At 39.9% G+C, this 16,410-nt stretch overlaps 1 protein-coding gene across 2 annotated transcripts in view; it reads left to right on the top strand.

Moving 5' to 3' along the window:
- The window catches only part of RNF144A (ring finger protein 144A), a 66,104-nt gene that overhangs the window by 10,660 nt on the left and 39,034 nt on the right, over nucleotides 1-16,410 (top strand). The window contains exon 2 of one of the 2 annotated variants that reach the window (XM_071548381.1): nucleotides 8,087-8,174. The exons of the other annotated variant lie outside the window; for it this stretch is intronic. The gene's annotated coding sequence lies outside the window, so the exon portion shown is untranslated. The remainder of the gene's footprint in view (nucleotides 1-8,086; nucleotides 8,175-16,410) is intronic. 2 annotated transcript variants of the gene reach the window in all.

Below are 16,410 nucleotides of genomic sequence, written 5' to 3'. Positions count from 1 at the left end.
TGGTCACTGCCAGTCAAAGTAAACAAACAATTGCCAAATAGTCCATCTGGCTTAGACTATGCAAAATGCAGTTGTACCTCTGTTCACCTCTGTTGTATGTTGTGCAGCCACTTGGTAGCCTGAAAGGAGTTGCGCCATGTGTTTCTCTTTATCCAGTCCATCTCTTGTGGGCTCAAGTTTCAAGAGGGGAATGCAGATGCTTCAGGACTGCAGGAGTGAGAATCTAGGATGTTTAAATGAAAATTTTCTTTTTTCTTTCAACCAAATAATTTTTGTATGTTTCAGTGTAACTGAGATGATCAGCAACTTCCTTGATCCCTTTCTGATTGACTGTCACAATGAGGTCACGTTAAATCTGTGTCGAATTCTAGGTCAGACTGAACCTTGGACTACTGTTAAGCTTCATTTTTCTTTAGTACTTTAAGGGAAAATACCTTTTTAAAAAATATTTGCAAGTGGAGCAATTAAAAATGGATTTATGTTCTTCTACACTTCTGAAGGATGGATAGAAAAGTTGAAAAATTTAGCCCTTTTTTTGCACCGCTTCACCCTTCATCCCAATCATAATCAAATTATTTTAATATTTTTCCTTAAACTAGACTAGCTATGTGGAAAAAGGATTTTTTTTTCCTACACAGTTTTAATATGGTTCCAAGTGGTGCGGTATGCCTACCTCTCCCTATTTATAGGAATCCATGGAATATTTTGTCAACTTTACTGCATTTGGGGATCATCTGAAAGGCTTAGAAAAGCTTATCCAGTAAGATAAATATGAAATGTTGATTTCATTCTGTTAACATTAGGTTGTTTATTCTTTACTGGAGGGGAAAAATATAGTGAAGGCATTTTCCATTCCAGCTTTTTAATGAGCAGGTGTGTATGTGTGGAGTGAGTTGTCTTCTCATGAAGGCTTCATTCTGTGTGCTTTTCTATTGCACATGTTACAGTAAACCTTGTAGTTAAATCCAGCCACCTTCCTAAATATCTGAAATGACAAGGCTTCTTTGGAAGTGCATCCAAGAGTTAGTAGAGTAGTAATAGCTGTCAGGTTCAAAGCAAAGCTCATAATTAAATCTTCTGGCCTATCATGTTAGAAATGTATTATATTTCTGTTTTCAGCACACAGTACCTCCTGTATTAGTATGAACAGATCTATTAAAATACGTTTTATCACTGTGCTTTGAGCTTTTCTGATCAGCTGCTTTATGTAAAAAGCTTTTAAAGAGATTCCCACATCTGATCAGGTAAAAAGCATCTTATTGTTGTGAACCAGCCAGTTGAATAGCTTTTCAGCTCTGGTAACCTGAATAGCACTTGCTATGAGAAAATGGTGTGGGATATGCACACCCAGAAGGAAGGAGGGGAAGGACTGTGGCAGGTGGGTAGTTTCCTGCTCTGTCTCAGGGAGTCCATGGGAATTTCATCTCCTGGCTGCAGTGACAGTGCACTTAGGCTGGCCCTGCAAAGCAAGGAGTTTTACCTAGAGCTCATACGTGCTTCTCCCTTTACTAAGCTGTATGCTTAAGTGTTCCAGGATGTAATTCTGTGTAGCCTCCCTGGCACAGGGATCTCAGTGTTTCAAATTGGTTGTGGCATGTAAATACCTTCCACAGCAGAGGCTGCTGTGGGAGACGTCCGGCTGAGGGATCTCATCTTTCACCCTGTGTCCCTTTCCTCTGTGAGTAGGGGTGACAGTGTAGGACTGTATGAAATGCTGTCTCCTGACAAGGCTAAGGAGGCTGGTGAGAATGTTACATTTTACATGAATGTCACATCACCACCATAAGTCAAGGTGAGAATCCGAAGCTGAAATTCCTTGTGCATATAACCTGTCAAACCTCATCCTCTTTCCTGTGTGTTCTTTAGCATTTGTCCTTGGGACCCTGTGGCTGCCAGGCTGTGAGTTGCATCATCAGCTCTGACAGGATGAAGTGCAGAGAGATGAGTTTACGGCCATTTGTGCTTCCTAGCTACTCTTGGCTGACACAAAAAACACAAATATAGAGCAGATCCTACAGCCTTTCTTTCACATCTGCTGCTGATCCTGTGCTGAGACTGATACAGGTTTGCTAATTCTGCCTGTCAGCTTGTGGCTCTGTACAACAGCACTTTCTTGTTGGGAAAACCATTACAGCAAGAGCATGCCAGGTGAGTGGAATAGCAGCTGACTGTAAAATATAAACAAGTAGATGTCTGTGGAAAATAAACTGAGAATCGAGATGCTCCAGGACAGGGCCTAGGCAAGAAACTGTTTAACAGTTTCATTTCTAAGACAGGAGCTTGAAAACAAAAAGAAGCCTCCAATTATGCTGTTTACTGGTCTGTCACTACCAGATTTTAATAATAAGTAAGTATCCACAAAGAATTTCTTCCGTTTTGATGAGTAAAAAACCAGATGGAGCCAAATTCAGTCAGATTTCTTGATAAAACCTTTTCTGGACGTGGGACATAGGGGATTGCATACTGGAAAACAGCAAGTCAGCAAAAGTGTTAGAGATCAGGCTGAATGCAGAACTTTTAAGGGACTTTTAAGTGCACTGTTGTAGGGAAAGGAGAGAGGGCTAATTTAATCCTTGGTTGATGGAATTTATAAAATAAACATATTTCTCCTTGCATGATGTTCATGGCATTAACACTCACATCCTGTATCTGATCCTAGTTTTTGCTGGATTTTAAAAGGTATTTTGAAAGCCTGCAGGAAGTATAGAAAGAGCCACAATAATAAGTGTTGTAAAAGTTCCTGGAAGTGATTTAAGGTGGAAAGGGTGGGATATGAGCACCACTCCCCCTCTGCCTCCTCTGTATTTTTATTTGTAGCTATTTGGATTCCTGTCCAGATAATTTTAGGACAGACTTTTTCATCCAAAGACAAATGTCTGAAAACTGTCAATAGATTGATTTGTCAGGTCCATCTCTGTGATAGATTTCTCTGCTGGGCCTGGAGGACAAAACATGGAGGACAAAAAATGATCAAGAGAAAACAGGCTGGAAAGATTATTAAAATGATGAGAAAGGAGTTTGGTTGGATTTTTTTTACATTAATTTAATAATAAATCAGTAAAAGTGTTAACCCAGTAGCATGCAGGTGAGATGACCATTGCTTATGTCTCTTCAGAAATGCTTCTCAAAATCAGATTTACTTGCTTGAAGCCCAAGAAAAGGAGGAAAATCTTGAGTGCCAGGATAAGCATTTTTGTTGTGTCAGAGATCAGGAGAAAGACTGCATTTTACGTATATTGTGTATGTCCTTTCTACAGGATTTAGACATACAGCTTCATGTTGAATATAATAATCATCCTGCAGGCTGGGGCACTGGCAGGATGCTGGCTAATCAAGGAAGTGCCTCTTGGGAAAGTCTTGTATGGGAGTGGATATGAGAGGTTTGTCCATTTCTGCATAGAGCTTAACCTAGTAGCTGGATGACTCCAAGGAAATGTCAGAGAGGAGGGCTGAAATTTCCAGTTTGGATAAGGAGAGAGAGAGGCTTGGTGAGGTCCCTCTGTAGAGATAACTGAATTTTTGTGGCTGTAAGAGATTGCCCAGGAACAAACAGAACGGACAAACACTGCTCATAAAATCTGTTTGTTTCTTCAGGATCCATTCTGCCTTAGGTAGAAGTGGGAGAGAGGGCCCCAAGAAGGCAGTGCTGGTAGAGCCGTTAGCGGAAGTGCTGAGTGAGGTGCTGGCAAGGTTTTAAAAGTAAGAGGTCAGGAGATGCGTAAGTGAGATGAAGCTGATGCAACGACTGAGAGTATTGGCCAGGACACTTTTTGTGCCAAGGAGGGTTGGCAGAAGAGCTGAAAAAACATCTGTGGTAAATCTTTACGAAAGGAGTTTGCAAGCAGCTTAAGCACTAACAATAGCCTGACAGTATGAGTAGAGACTGCTTGGACAAGAAAGTGTGTTTTACTGACTTTGTTACTCTCCCTTTTTAATTCCTTCTCTCATTTAGAGAGTGATAGGCATAATTAGAAAAACTGTCTGAAGAGCTAAATGGAAAAGTGAATGGCTGTAGCTCTTCGAACTAGTAAATTACCCTTTCCACTGTTAGAGGAAGTGTAGTGAATCTCATGAGGTTTCCAGCCCAAGGCAGGTCACATGCCCAGGCAGTATTTGTTATCCATGTACAGTTTACTTGTACTTGTCAGGATACTTGGGAAATATTTAAAAATTTATAGTGTTCAGGTTAACAGTCTAATGGCCCTTCTGAGCCTAAGGAAGCTATTTTCTTATTTTACAGTTACACCATAATGAAAATAGATTTGTTTTTTCCTCCTGAAATTTCAAGAGAATTTATGAAAGGAGCAGTAATAATTTTAGTCAAATTTTCTAATCTTCAAGCAAGATTTGTTGTAAAGAAGTAGGAGAGGAAGGGTTGAAGTGAGGAGGGTGTGCAAGAAGTGAGGGGAGAACCTCTTTTTGGTGACACGACTGCTGAGTAACTGATCAGTAGCCCAGAATGTTGCAATGCATAAATGTGAGCATTTTTCAAGCACTGGTTGCCTGAGTAACACTACCTACTGTTTGTTTGTTTTTCCTAAAAGTATGGTAGATATTTTTCCCATATCGCATCTCCTTCTAAATAGAAATCAAAATCGAAGTGGAGGATGAGAATGTTACAGTAATTAACTGTGTATTTTTAGAAGTTCCAAATGTTAAGGAATGCCTCAATAATTCCAAATATTTTTAAATAGTATGCTGTCTAAAGCTTAAGGAAAACCAGAATCTTGTTTGTTTGGCTATAAGCTAATTTCAGGCTGCATTTTTTTAGATTTGGTGACAAAGAGCAGGTTTTATGTTAAAAATCTGCATACTCAGTTTAAGGATGTACGTTGTCTGAGTATTTGCTGGAAAGGAGCTGAGATGATGATTATCTTTGAAAAACAAGATTGTTGAATAAATCTGAAAATGGGAAATAGCTTGCAGTGAAAGTAGGACTCCTGTCAGTTGCTGTGTTCTGAATTCATAGAATATTAATTGCTTAGTTGAACACCTTTAAGATTATCGAGTTCAGCAGTTAATCCAGTACTGCCAAGTCCACCACTAAACCATGTCCCTAAGTAGCATATCTGTGCATCTTTAAAATACCTCCAGGGAATGGAATCACCATCCCCTGGGGAGCCTATGCTTGAGAGCCCTTCCACTGAAGATTTTCTAATATCTAATCTATACCTCTTGTGATGCAGCTTGAAGCCATTTCCTCCTGTCCTATTGCTTGTTACTGGGAGAAGAGGATGACCACCCACCTGGCTACAACCTCCTTGCAGGTAGCTGTACAGAGCAATAAGCCACCCTGGCTCACAGCCTCCTTTTCTCTGGGCTGAACAGCCCCAGCTCCCTCAGCTGTTAGTCAGACCTATGCTCCAGACCCTTGACCAGCCATGTTGCCATTCTCTGGGCTTTCTCCAGCACCTCAATGTCAATGTCTTTCTTGAAGTGAGGGGCGCAAAACAGAACACAGGATTTGAGGTGTGGCTTTACCAGTGCCAGGTATGGGGAAATGATCACTGCTCTGGTCCTTCTGACCACTCTGTTGCTGATACAGGCCAGGATGCCACTGGTCTTCTTGGCTGCCTGGACACAGTGCTGGCTCATGTTCATCCAGCTGTTGACCAGCACCCCCAGGTCCTTTTCCACCAGCAGATTTCCAGACACTCTTTCCCCAGCCTGTAGCACTGCCTGAGGTTGTGACCTGGCACTTGGCCTTTTTGAACCTTGTACCATTGGTCTTGGCCCATTGATCCAGTTCGTTCACATTCCTCTGCAGAGCATTCTTACCCTTAAGCTGATCAATGCTTCTGCCCAGTGTGATGTCATCTGGAACTGACTGGAGGCGCACCCAATCCACTCATCTGTATGATTGATAAAGACATTAACTAGAACTACCCCCAAACTGATCCCTGTGGATCACCACCTGTGACTAGCCACCAGCTACAGCAACTCCATTCACTGCCACTCTCTGGGCCTGACTGTCCAGGCCAGTTTTTTACCCAGTGAACAGTGTACCCATCCAAGCAATGAACAGCCAGTTCCTCAAGGAGAATGCTGCAGGAAGGGGTATTAAAGGCTGTAGTAAAGTCTAGGTGGGCAACATCTACAGCCTGTCTCTCATCCATTAAGTGGATCACCTTGTTACAGAAGGAGATCAGGTTGATTGAGCAGAACCTGCCCTTTATAAACCCATGCTGACTGGGTTTGATTGACTGGTTGTCCTGTACATGCTGTGTGATGGCACTCAGGATGATCTGCTCCATGATCTTCTCTGGCATTCATATTTGACAGATGGATTGTTCTCCACATTCTCATTCTTCTTCTTATAGATAGGTGTCACATTTAAATTCCAGTCACCTGGAACCTACCCAGTTAGGACTGCTGGTAGATGATTGCAGGTGGCTTGGTGAGCACATCCACCAGCTCCCTGAGTACCCTTCAGTAGATCCCGTCCAACCTCATAGTCTTGTGTACATCACAGTAGTGTGGCAGGTCACTAACCATTTCATCCTTGCATTATGGGGACTTCATTCTGCTCCCTGTCTTCCAGCTCAGAGGTCTGGGTAACCCTGAGCGCAGTTGGTCTCATGTTAAAAACTGAATCAAAGAAGACATCAGTACATCAGCCTTTTCCTCAGCCTTTGTCACTACATTCTCTCTCCTCTGCCTTCAATAAAGGATGGAGATTTTCCTTAATTCTTCTTGATGCTGATGTATTTATAGAAACTGTTTTCTGGTCTTCTTGACAGTAGCCAGAATATGTTTTATTTGGCCCTTCTAATTTTCTTCCTGCATAACTTCATTACATTCTTGTAGTCCTTTTGAGTTGCCAAAGTCTTAATGCAAAAGTCATAGAATCATAGGATCGATTGGGTTGGAAAAGACCTCTGAGATGATCAAGTCCAACCCTTGGTCCAGCTCCAGTCCATAATGCCTCCTTCTTTGACCTCACTTTGTACTACTTTAGGAATCAAAAACTTTGCTTTTGTGATTGCTATGCCCAGGACAGCCCCCAACTATCATATCATGAACAAGTCCTGTGTTTGTGAAAACAGGTCCAGTGGAGCACCCCTGCTGGTTGAGACACTCACCAGCTGTTTGGGGAAGTTCTTCCAAAGTCCAGGAGCCTCCTAGACTTTTTTCTTTCTGCTGTATTGTATTTCCATCAGGCATCTGGTAAGCTGAAGTCCCCCACAAGAACAGGGCTAGTGATCATGATGCTTCTCCCAGCTGCTTGTAGCATATTTCATCTGCCTCTTCATTCTGGTTGGATAGTCTGTTACAGGCTTCCACCTGCCTTATTGGCCTTATTTCCTCTGATTATTACCCATAAACACTCAACCCTATCACCATCATCATCAAACTCTGGGTAGTCAACACACTCCCTGACCTATAGGGCTGCCCCACCACCTGTCCCTCCTTGTCTTTCCCTTCCAAAGGATTTATAGCCATCCACAGCAGCACTCAAGTTGTATGGATAATCCCAGCACATTTCTGTGATGGAAACTGTCATAGCTTTCCTGATGCTCAGTACCTTCCAGCTCTTCCTGTTTGTTTTCTTCTTTTCCCTGCCATCACAGGTTTTAAAATGCTCTGCCTACAGATTGATATTTGCTTAGAGTAGTAGGCTTTGTACGTTGTTTTGCATGTATGTTTTCCTAGTACAATTTCTAGAAAGACTTGTGCTAAATATGTGAAAAGCTGTTGCAGTTCACTGCTGGTTTTGTGTGTAAGAAATCCCTGAACCTAGATTTGGATACAATTTGTGATGTTTTTCTGAATTTCTGCGTCATGGGAGCTGCAGCTGGGTAAGATGATAATCAAATGTGAATTCTTTTCAGGCTTGGAAATTCATTGTTAAAAGTAATAATAGTAAAAATCTCTTGTGTAACAGGAATAATCTTCCCAAACTGATAAATACAAACTGATCCAGTAAGTGCAGAGAAGAGAAAGGGTTAGGTGGTGAATTTTGTCTGTCTTTTGCTGCTTGTGCTACCACACAGTTTTAAAAGCTCATTGGCAAAATGGAGCTGTTAGTTCCAGGTTTATACAGTCAATCTAAATAAAGTCTGAGCCTTATTTTTTTTTCTTTCAGGCTTGTCTAACACTACCTTGAGCCAAATTTCTAGACCGGTTGGTGTTTTCTCATGGGATCCGTTACTGACAAAGGAGAGATTGTTGTGGTAGGCATTTGCCTTGACTGTCTTGACAACACTTGGCCAGGGCACAGACAGATGCAGTTTCCAGTGCAGGCACTCTTTTCAGAGTACTCTTATGCCAACAGAAGCTGTGAGAGGGGAGGAAAAGTGCCTGAGAGATGGGGTTTATAGTCTTTGGAACTGCTGCTGTGGTTCTCAATAAATGTAGAAGTCACATAGCCTGAGGTACTACAGAGGAGGGAATTAGTCAAAGTTTGCTTTCAATTATGGAACTCTAGAATGGGAAGGGTTGGCTCATTTACCAAAGAAGTGTAGGAAAAGAAAAAAAAAATCTGCATTCTTGTTATCTTCCTAGCAAAACGAAAGTCAGAGAGAGACTCGTTTTGGTGCAGTTTGATATCTGTCTTCAAAGTGCAGTTTTATGGTATTGCCTAAAATGGGCTCACTAGTCTTTTATTTCTAAATCTCTACATAGCATACATATAGACATATATAGATAAAACGGACACGTGTCTTTGTATGTCTGTAACAGAGCCTGTTTTACTTTCATATGTTGTTCTTGATTTAATAAGTCAATTTCCTATGTACTCCATGTGTCCCATATACTCATACTCCAAATAAGGAAGTGAGATGAGTGATTTTCCTTTTTGTGATGGCTACAGTTCTGTATGTACTCCATAGCAAATGATTGATATATTTGATAAATGCATTTCCAGTCAAACAAAAGAAGTAGCTCATATTTATCTTCTTGTCTTTTAGAAGGCAGTAAAAATTCTCTTTAAATAATTTAAGCCAATCTATTTCTCTGTGGTTTGGAAAAGATCATCCTGTAAATATCACTAGAGCTGCAAGTACTGCATTATGCTTGCATACCTGGCTATCTGCAGAAATAATTACACTTGTAGATTCCTCATTTGCCCAAGCTTGTGACTTGCTGTTGGTAGCTTTCCTTTTTCCCACGCAATGCCACCTTTGTATGAATGCTTTTTCTGGAAATAATACTGAAAACTCATATACCTACAGGCTGGCAGATTGTAATTGTTTTTTTCTCCTTTTCTTTGGATCTCGTGTTCTTGGCTTAATTATCAAAATGTAATGGTGCTCTTGCTTGACTGTTTCTCAGCACAGGAGAAAAACCCCTTGTGAAATAATAATCATGAGCTCATTGGCTTGTATTTAAGTATTGAGGCTTTAATGTAACAAGTATGTTTCATCTGGATTTTTTTTGTTCCCTTTTTTAGTACTAAGTGGAAAAATCTGTATTGCCACATCTTTTTTTACTAGCAGAAAAACAAAACAGGAGGGTGTGAAGGAGAGATGTAAAATTAATTTAAAACCAAAATGTCTGATATGCTATCCCTTGCCAGTTGAGATTCAAAAAAATTGTACAATTTCATTGATTTTTCCTTTAATTTAACTAGTTGATTTAGTGTTTAATTACAGAGAAATACATGTCTATCCTTCTGGTCAATGATTTCTTTTTAGCTTAAATAATTCCTCTCCTGTTGAGTGATTGACATTACCCTCCATTATGTATACTCAGGGAGTAACCATATCTCTTCTTGACCTTTGTGTGAAGCTAAATAAGTAAAGATCCCCCAGCCTCTTCCCCGGGTTCATCTCTTCATTTGTCTCCTATGGAGTCCCATGCCTTCAGTCATAGGTCTGTCTCTGCACTCAGTCACCACCATGCTCTTATGAGCAGCGCAGCTCGTTCTCACCTCATTGTTTTAGTTTTCTGCTGGGGTGTTTCTAAAGATCCTCAAACCTCTTCAGGCACCGTATCCAATTTTCTGAAACAGAAGGGGAAATGTGTGTGTAAAGTACTCTCCAGACCTGTGTCCAGCGTCTTGGAAAGGCATGCATAGCTGGTCTGTCACTTTTCCTTTTTCTGAAAGAAACAGAAACCTCAGTTGAGTGTGGTTGTTTGCTGTTGTTTCACGTTCGACAGAACTTCTATGATATTTTGTGGACTTGGATGATCAGTGTGAGAGGAGCTCTGACATGTGCAGGTGCATAGCTGAAATGTGCCTGAACTTTTGAATCTTTCTGCTACCTGCCAACCTTATTTCACTGAAATGGCTCTAAAGGATTATTAAAATGAAGCATATTGTGGCAGAGGTCTGTATGGGAAAATATTTGTGGCATACAGATGATCATGAGGTATTTGTGTAATGAACAAGAACATACCATACATAGCTCAGACGATTAATACAAAGCAGAGGAGTGTTGCCCTCTGATGTTCGGCCTCTGGCAGGCAAGAGCCTGCCACTCCTGTCACTGTACTACTGGGCATAGTGGCACAATTCACTGAACTTCCCTGAGCACCTAGAGAAAGGCTTGTGCTCTTGACATCTTTAGAGATGCTTTCATAGATGTAGCTGGCTCCTACTCAAGAGTAGGGAGAGAATGGACCAGATGGGGAAAGTCAGTGTGTTTGCCAGTAAGATGCAAAATTCTTCTCTTAATGATCTAGTGTTGACTTGAAATTGTGGGGTTTTCTGATAGAATATGTTCATTTGTCTCATTGTTTGTAACCTTAAAATAGTTATAATGTTTTATTTCACTGTGGAAGGAAGCAATCAAAATATTTTGGCTTTGCTTTAGATGCAAATATTTTCTAAGTAACTGTCTGTAACCCTAGTGGTGGCTGAGACCTCTATAACTGAGTCAGTGTATCATGATTTAGTGGCAAGTGAGCAGTGTGGGTGATCAAGCTCCAGTGATATATTAGTAATTATGATGATAATTGTTTTATCTTGTAGCAGTAGCCAAAGACACAGCTTGGCTCAGTACAACTTAGAAAACAGATAGCTAAAATGAAACTTAATAAAGATGTAAATACAATCTGCCTACAAAATTCAAGTAGTGCTTTTTTAGCTATGACAAGGAGAAAGAGCTGCATTGTGGAGGTGACAAACTCATTCTGTAGTGTGGACCACAAAGTAAAATTCGGTTTTAATTATAGTTCATAAAGCAGAATGTAAAACTAAACTTATTTATTGCCTCGAGTCACAAAAAAATCTCCCCCAACAGTAAAGAAGGGTTCAAAGGTGGGAAATATTTTCTCCAGTAAAGAAAATTTTAGAAGTAAATTATTCCAGCTCATTCTAAAGCCATTTGTGTTCCTTTATTTGCCTGATTGTATGTATATTTGGGTCTGTGGCTTGCTCAGAGCAACATGAAAGTGGTTCTGATCAGGCAAGGCCTTCTTTGTCTTCATGGTTTTTAATTCTTAGTTTTGAATGTCCCACCATTACTGCAGAAGAACTTGGCATCCTATTGAAATAAATAGCTGTAGGTTACATTTCTGAGGCTTTATTTCAAATACTGGAGTTTTTTCATTATTTTTATAGTCCTGTTTATTCTGGATTGTTGGTTTTGGTTTTTGTTTTGGTTTTTTTTTTTAATTTAGCATAAGTTTGGATTGAAAAAGATGGTTTTGGGTTTTACCGTATGCCAAAACCCAAATGTGAGTTATTTTTCCCTTTTTCAGTATGTAGAACAAAATCTGATTTTATGTATATGTGAAATTGGCTTTTTGTGTAGTTTATTCCAAGTTTTGTATAATTGGTCACCTTTCTGTTAAGAGGTGATTTCAAGAGTCTGGAATTGGAGATAGTTCTTTTCCTCCAATTCGGCAAATGAGAAGGGATTAGTGGACACTGACTACTGCACATGCACAAAGGGACAGGGGAAAAGCAGTAGGATTCCAGGACTTAAATGTGCTGGAATTCACTGGCAATGTATGAAGTAGGGGAAGAGGCACAAGTCAAGACAGTTTTCTGCTGTTGTGTATTTCAACCTTCATAAAGTTAGGCAACCACTCCATACCAGTCCTCAAAGCAATCGTCTGTCTTGTGCGAAGAGGTCTCATTGCTGCATAACAGAGTCAGTTCCTGGGCTTTCACAAGCTGTCTTCCACTTTTTCTGCCTGGTTTGAATGCAGTGTATGTATGTACAGAAGATCATTACAGCAGTAATTGAGAAATTTTCCTGACCCTGGATTCAAATATTGCAATGAGGCTTCTAATTTTTTCTGATCAGTTTTTCATTCTCCTGTTAGTATATTGACCCCAGCAGGGATTGATAACTCACTCCATGTTTGCTGTCACTCGGTATTGCTAAGTCTTTCTCCCCTCCCTAGTAGTTAGAAATTCAGGTCTTCCTTATTTCTTCTGGCTTGATTTCTGCATGTCTCAATCCAGTTTCCCTTTCCTTTAAAATTTGTAGATTGCCTTGAAACAACACTTCAGAATAAGAACTGCTGGTGGGAATGCAGCTGCTAAAGAGCTCTGCATTTCAGGGAGAAACTGTCCTCTTCATCCCTTTCCTTTTCCACCATGGTAAAAGGCTGATTTACAGCTTGTTATATTGATCATCAGTCTTTTAGTGTCATCATATCTTGGGGTGCTAATTCCCCGCTTCTGTAAAGCCCTGAACCCTGAGCTGGGGAGAAACCAGACTGATGACTGATCTGTCATAGGCCTAAGCTGAGCTGCACAAGCAAAGTAGTTTTCTCAGTGTCTATGGAAAAAACTTCTCCAGGAACTTGGAGCCCTCTCAAACCTCACTGCTTGCTGCTCCAAGCACAACAGCCACTTTTCAACCACACTTTCTTTAACCAAAAAGCAAAACTAATCTCCACAGAAGGAAACATTTCATTTTGAGTATTAGTAGAAAAGGGAGGAGAGAGTACAAACTGTGACACAGGATAATTATATTGCCTTATGCATTACATGCCACTTTGCCTGCTTTTCCATCTGCTAAGTCTCTGACCACTGCTGGCATTGCAGAAACCCAGATCTCCTGGTTGTTTCAGGTCATTAGCCAGTATTGGTGCATCCTCCTCTGACCAGCTCAGGTGATTGAAATCTGTGGTAAGGAGTTAACAAGCTTAGTTTGTCAGTTAGTATTGAAGTGTTGTGCCCAAATGTGAGACCCTGTATGCTGTCCAGCATCTGGGGGAAGAGCAGCCTGAATTCTTGCTCTAGTGTCATTTTTCTGTGTCCACAATTGGTTCCTTTTATATTGCTTGGATTATTTTTTTATATTTTTTTGATCTTTATTAGCTGTTTTTACAGATGGTTGGTTACTTTTATTAATTTCTAACAATCACATATTTAGAAGCCCCATGTGGAAAGCTTATGATTTACGTGTTTTCAGATTTAGTGTTTGGGTGTTTCCTGGTCTGCATGTCCTTCTCATTTCCGTAGACCTTCATTAGTAGGGTTTGGTATTTTTTGTTCTTTTGAAGTATAGATAGACTGTGAATGTGCTGGTAGTTACTCACCTAGTTGTTTTTCCTGTGGTATTCCCAAACTCCCCATTAACTCAACCAGGTGACATCAGAGGCTGAAAGGTTATGTGTCAAAATGTGACTGACAGCTGGTGCAGTATGTCTGATGCGAAAAACTCCCTATTCTCTACCTAGAACAGAGTTTGCTGTGGATGAAGGAAACCCTGAAGTTCCCATATTCTATTGCATTGTGGGCTCTTCCTACACTGCTCTGCTTGAGCCTTTCCCACCTAAGTGAGTTCTGAAGCCCACCAAAGACCTTTGTTCTTCAAGTTGTGATTCTCTTGCTTCTATCTTTGACCAGTGTGAAGGAGATGAACTGCTTTGTGTCTCCAGTTTTTAAACAAACAGGTTGTTCCAACTCTCTTGGAGAAGCAGCAGCCAGCTATTGTGCTCTTCTGTCTTGTTTGTTTTTAAAGTAGCACTGCTTTGCTCTTGAATCTTATTTAAGTGATTTCCAGCTGGAAAGAAACTAAAGGGCTGCCTTTGCCAATTAACTAGGACAGAATACTCTACTGGTAGACAATGTAGGTTAACCAAGGATTTAAAAAAGCTATTGTGGATTAGCGTTGATGGTTAAATAGTAATTATTGTTTGGTGTTGGGTTCTTGTCATTAAATATGGAATAGGAATTCAAAGATGTTCTAGATTCAGTTCCTTTCTTCTGGGAATCTTTTTCCTGTGTAGTTCTAATACTGACAAACTAGTTGATCCTAAAAGCACTAAGAGGTCTTGACTCCTTGTCAAGCACTTACTGTCCTTTGATCAAAAAAACCCCAAAACCCAACAAAGTCTAGAGTATGACTTCAGACCTGTAACACAGCTTACTCATGTAGACTATATTTAGGAACATTTATAGCCACATTTGAAATGAAATTTCTATTATTTGCCTCCCAGATTGCTAGGTGCAATAAAATCAACCAACAAAGAGCAATCAGATTGAGTTTGTTACTAGGAATATCTAAAAACAAACCATAAAAGCTAATTTTAAACAGTGGATTGTAATCCATGCTGTTTGGTTTAGAACTCTTGCAGCAATTGCTTTCCAAATGTCTATTTTAAACTGGTATGTCAGACCTCTGTGGTTACTTTTTCACAGTGTCCTTAACCTAAAACACTATGGTGACCATTAAAGTAAATAGGAAAAAGTAACAATGACAGAGCTTTAAAAAAAAATTAGTACAGTGGATTCCCTTTAAATAGAGGGGTATGTTTCAAGAGGTGGGTGGTGTGTTTGTACCGTGTTAACTTGGCTGGGACCGTAATGAATGACTGCATCTGTGATCTTCTCAGGAGCTGGAAAAGAGGGCAGGCTTCTGTGGTTTATGTCTTATTTGGTTTGGGAAAGCATGAGTTGAACTTGGAAAGTTTCCTGCTATCTAAAACATTCAACACTTGACCTCTGGAAAGTGTAGAGTGTCTTTGTCTACCATTTTTAATTCAGCCTTTTTAATTGTAATTTTTTTCAAGTAAAGAGGGTGTTTTTTTCTTTATTATTTAACATTGTTTAATGTTAATTGATTGACTTGATTGCTTCTGCTTTTTTAGGCTGCATACAAAAGGGTGGAAACTACGGGAGTCAGAACTGCATGGTCAAATAGTGTTTCAGGAGTCTTGATAAAATGGTTGCCCACAAAATTCAGCTACTTAGCTGTTTTCTGAGGCAGAGAACTTAGTACCATGGCTATTATCATTACTTAATTTGACTTATAACTATAGTTTGTATTGGTGTTAACTTCTGTAACCTCTGGTCCACTGCAGTGTACACTATGCAAACATAAAAATTGAAATCTCTTTCCCACAGAGGAATTTGCAGTTGATTTCTCTTAGTAAAAAGATTGAGACTGTGCAGATCACCCATATGAGTATCTGTCCAGCTTCTGAAAAGGTTTTTTCAAACATAACTGTGATGTCCAAGGCAAAAGACTTCACACAGATGCCTTTTAGGTAATGGACTAGTTCCCTGGACCTGTGGAAGGAGCTTATTTTATGAAGTGGCATTTTTGTGTATGTCAATGCTTTAAATGTAATAATCACTGCTTTATTTTGTTTTCTTTATGAAATAAAGGTGTTTAATTCTGATACTGTTAACTCCCTTAAAAACCATGAAGACTCACTGAAAAGAGCTCTTGAACTGTTTTGTTTTTATTCATTTTCTTTATAAACCCCTAGAATGATGACCACAAGCTTAAGATGCCCCAGAAATGTTTTTTTGGTTTTTGGCTTTTTTTGCCTTGCTGGAATAGGTCTATGAAAATTTCCCTTGCCTTATGCAGCAAGCCAGATCTCTCTGCTGGGAAACGAAAGAGGAAGTAGGTGTTTTCTATCCCTGTACCCAGTGTGCTGTCTGCTAGTAAGCAGGTCAGCACTGTGACCCCCAAGATGCACGGTGAGGGCTGTGTTTTAGTATCTTCCCTGCCCCTATTCACAAGCAGGTATGAGTTACAAATTGAGCAGGATGCAAAACTGCTCCGATGAAAGTGCAGCATGGGGTATATCCGAAACACCAGGAGCTGTTTTGGTCCTGTTGCAATGTGTGTGTTAATTTGGGAAAGGAGTGCTAAGAGACAAAGCAAAACATTAGCAGGCAATTCCTATCTTCAGTAGGCAGTCACTTTCACTGCATACTAAATTTGCAGCAAATCTAAGTATTCTTTATCACACTGAGTGTTTACTCATTGCTTCATTGGTACCTGAGGTGTTCCCTCTGTAGCATGTTGAGTTATACGGATATGTAGATGGTGTAATGGACTGACTTAAGTACTTTCAGTCTTCTCTTTATAACAATACAGTGACATGTAAAGCAACATGCTTTTTTATTTATATTTTTATTGCAATTCAAATCTATTTTGCTGATATATTAGAAAAATTTTAAGTTATTTTTTGATAGCTTATGCTATACTGAGTTGATATATTCCTTTAATAATTTTTGATATCTCTTCTGTTGTGGTAACTCAAAAG

Source organism: Pithys albifrons, chromosome 2 (assembly GCF_047495875.1).
Source record: "Pithys albifrons albifrons isolate INPA30051 chromosome 2, PitAlb_v1, whole genome shotgun sequence".
NCBI lineage: Eukaryota > Metazoa > Chordata > Aves > Passeriformes > Thamnophilidae > Pithys > Pithys albifrons.
Note: the sequence above shows the minus strand (reverse complement) of the source record. Positions and strands in the feature narration are given on the sequence as shown.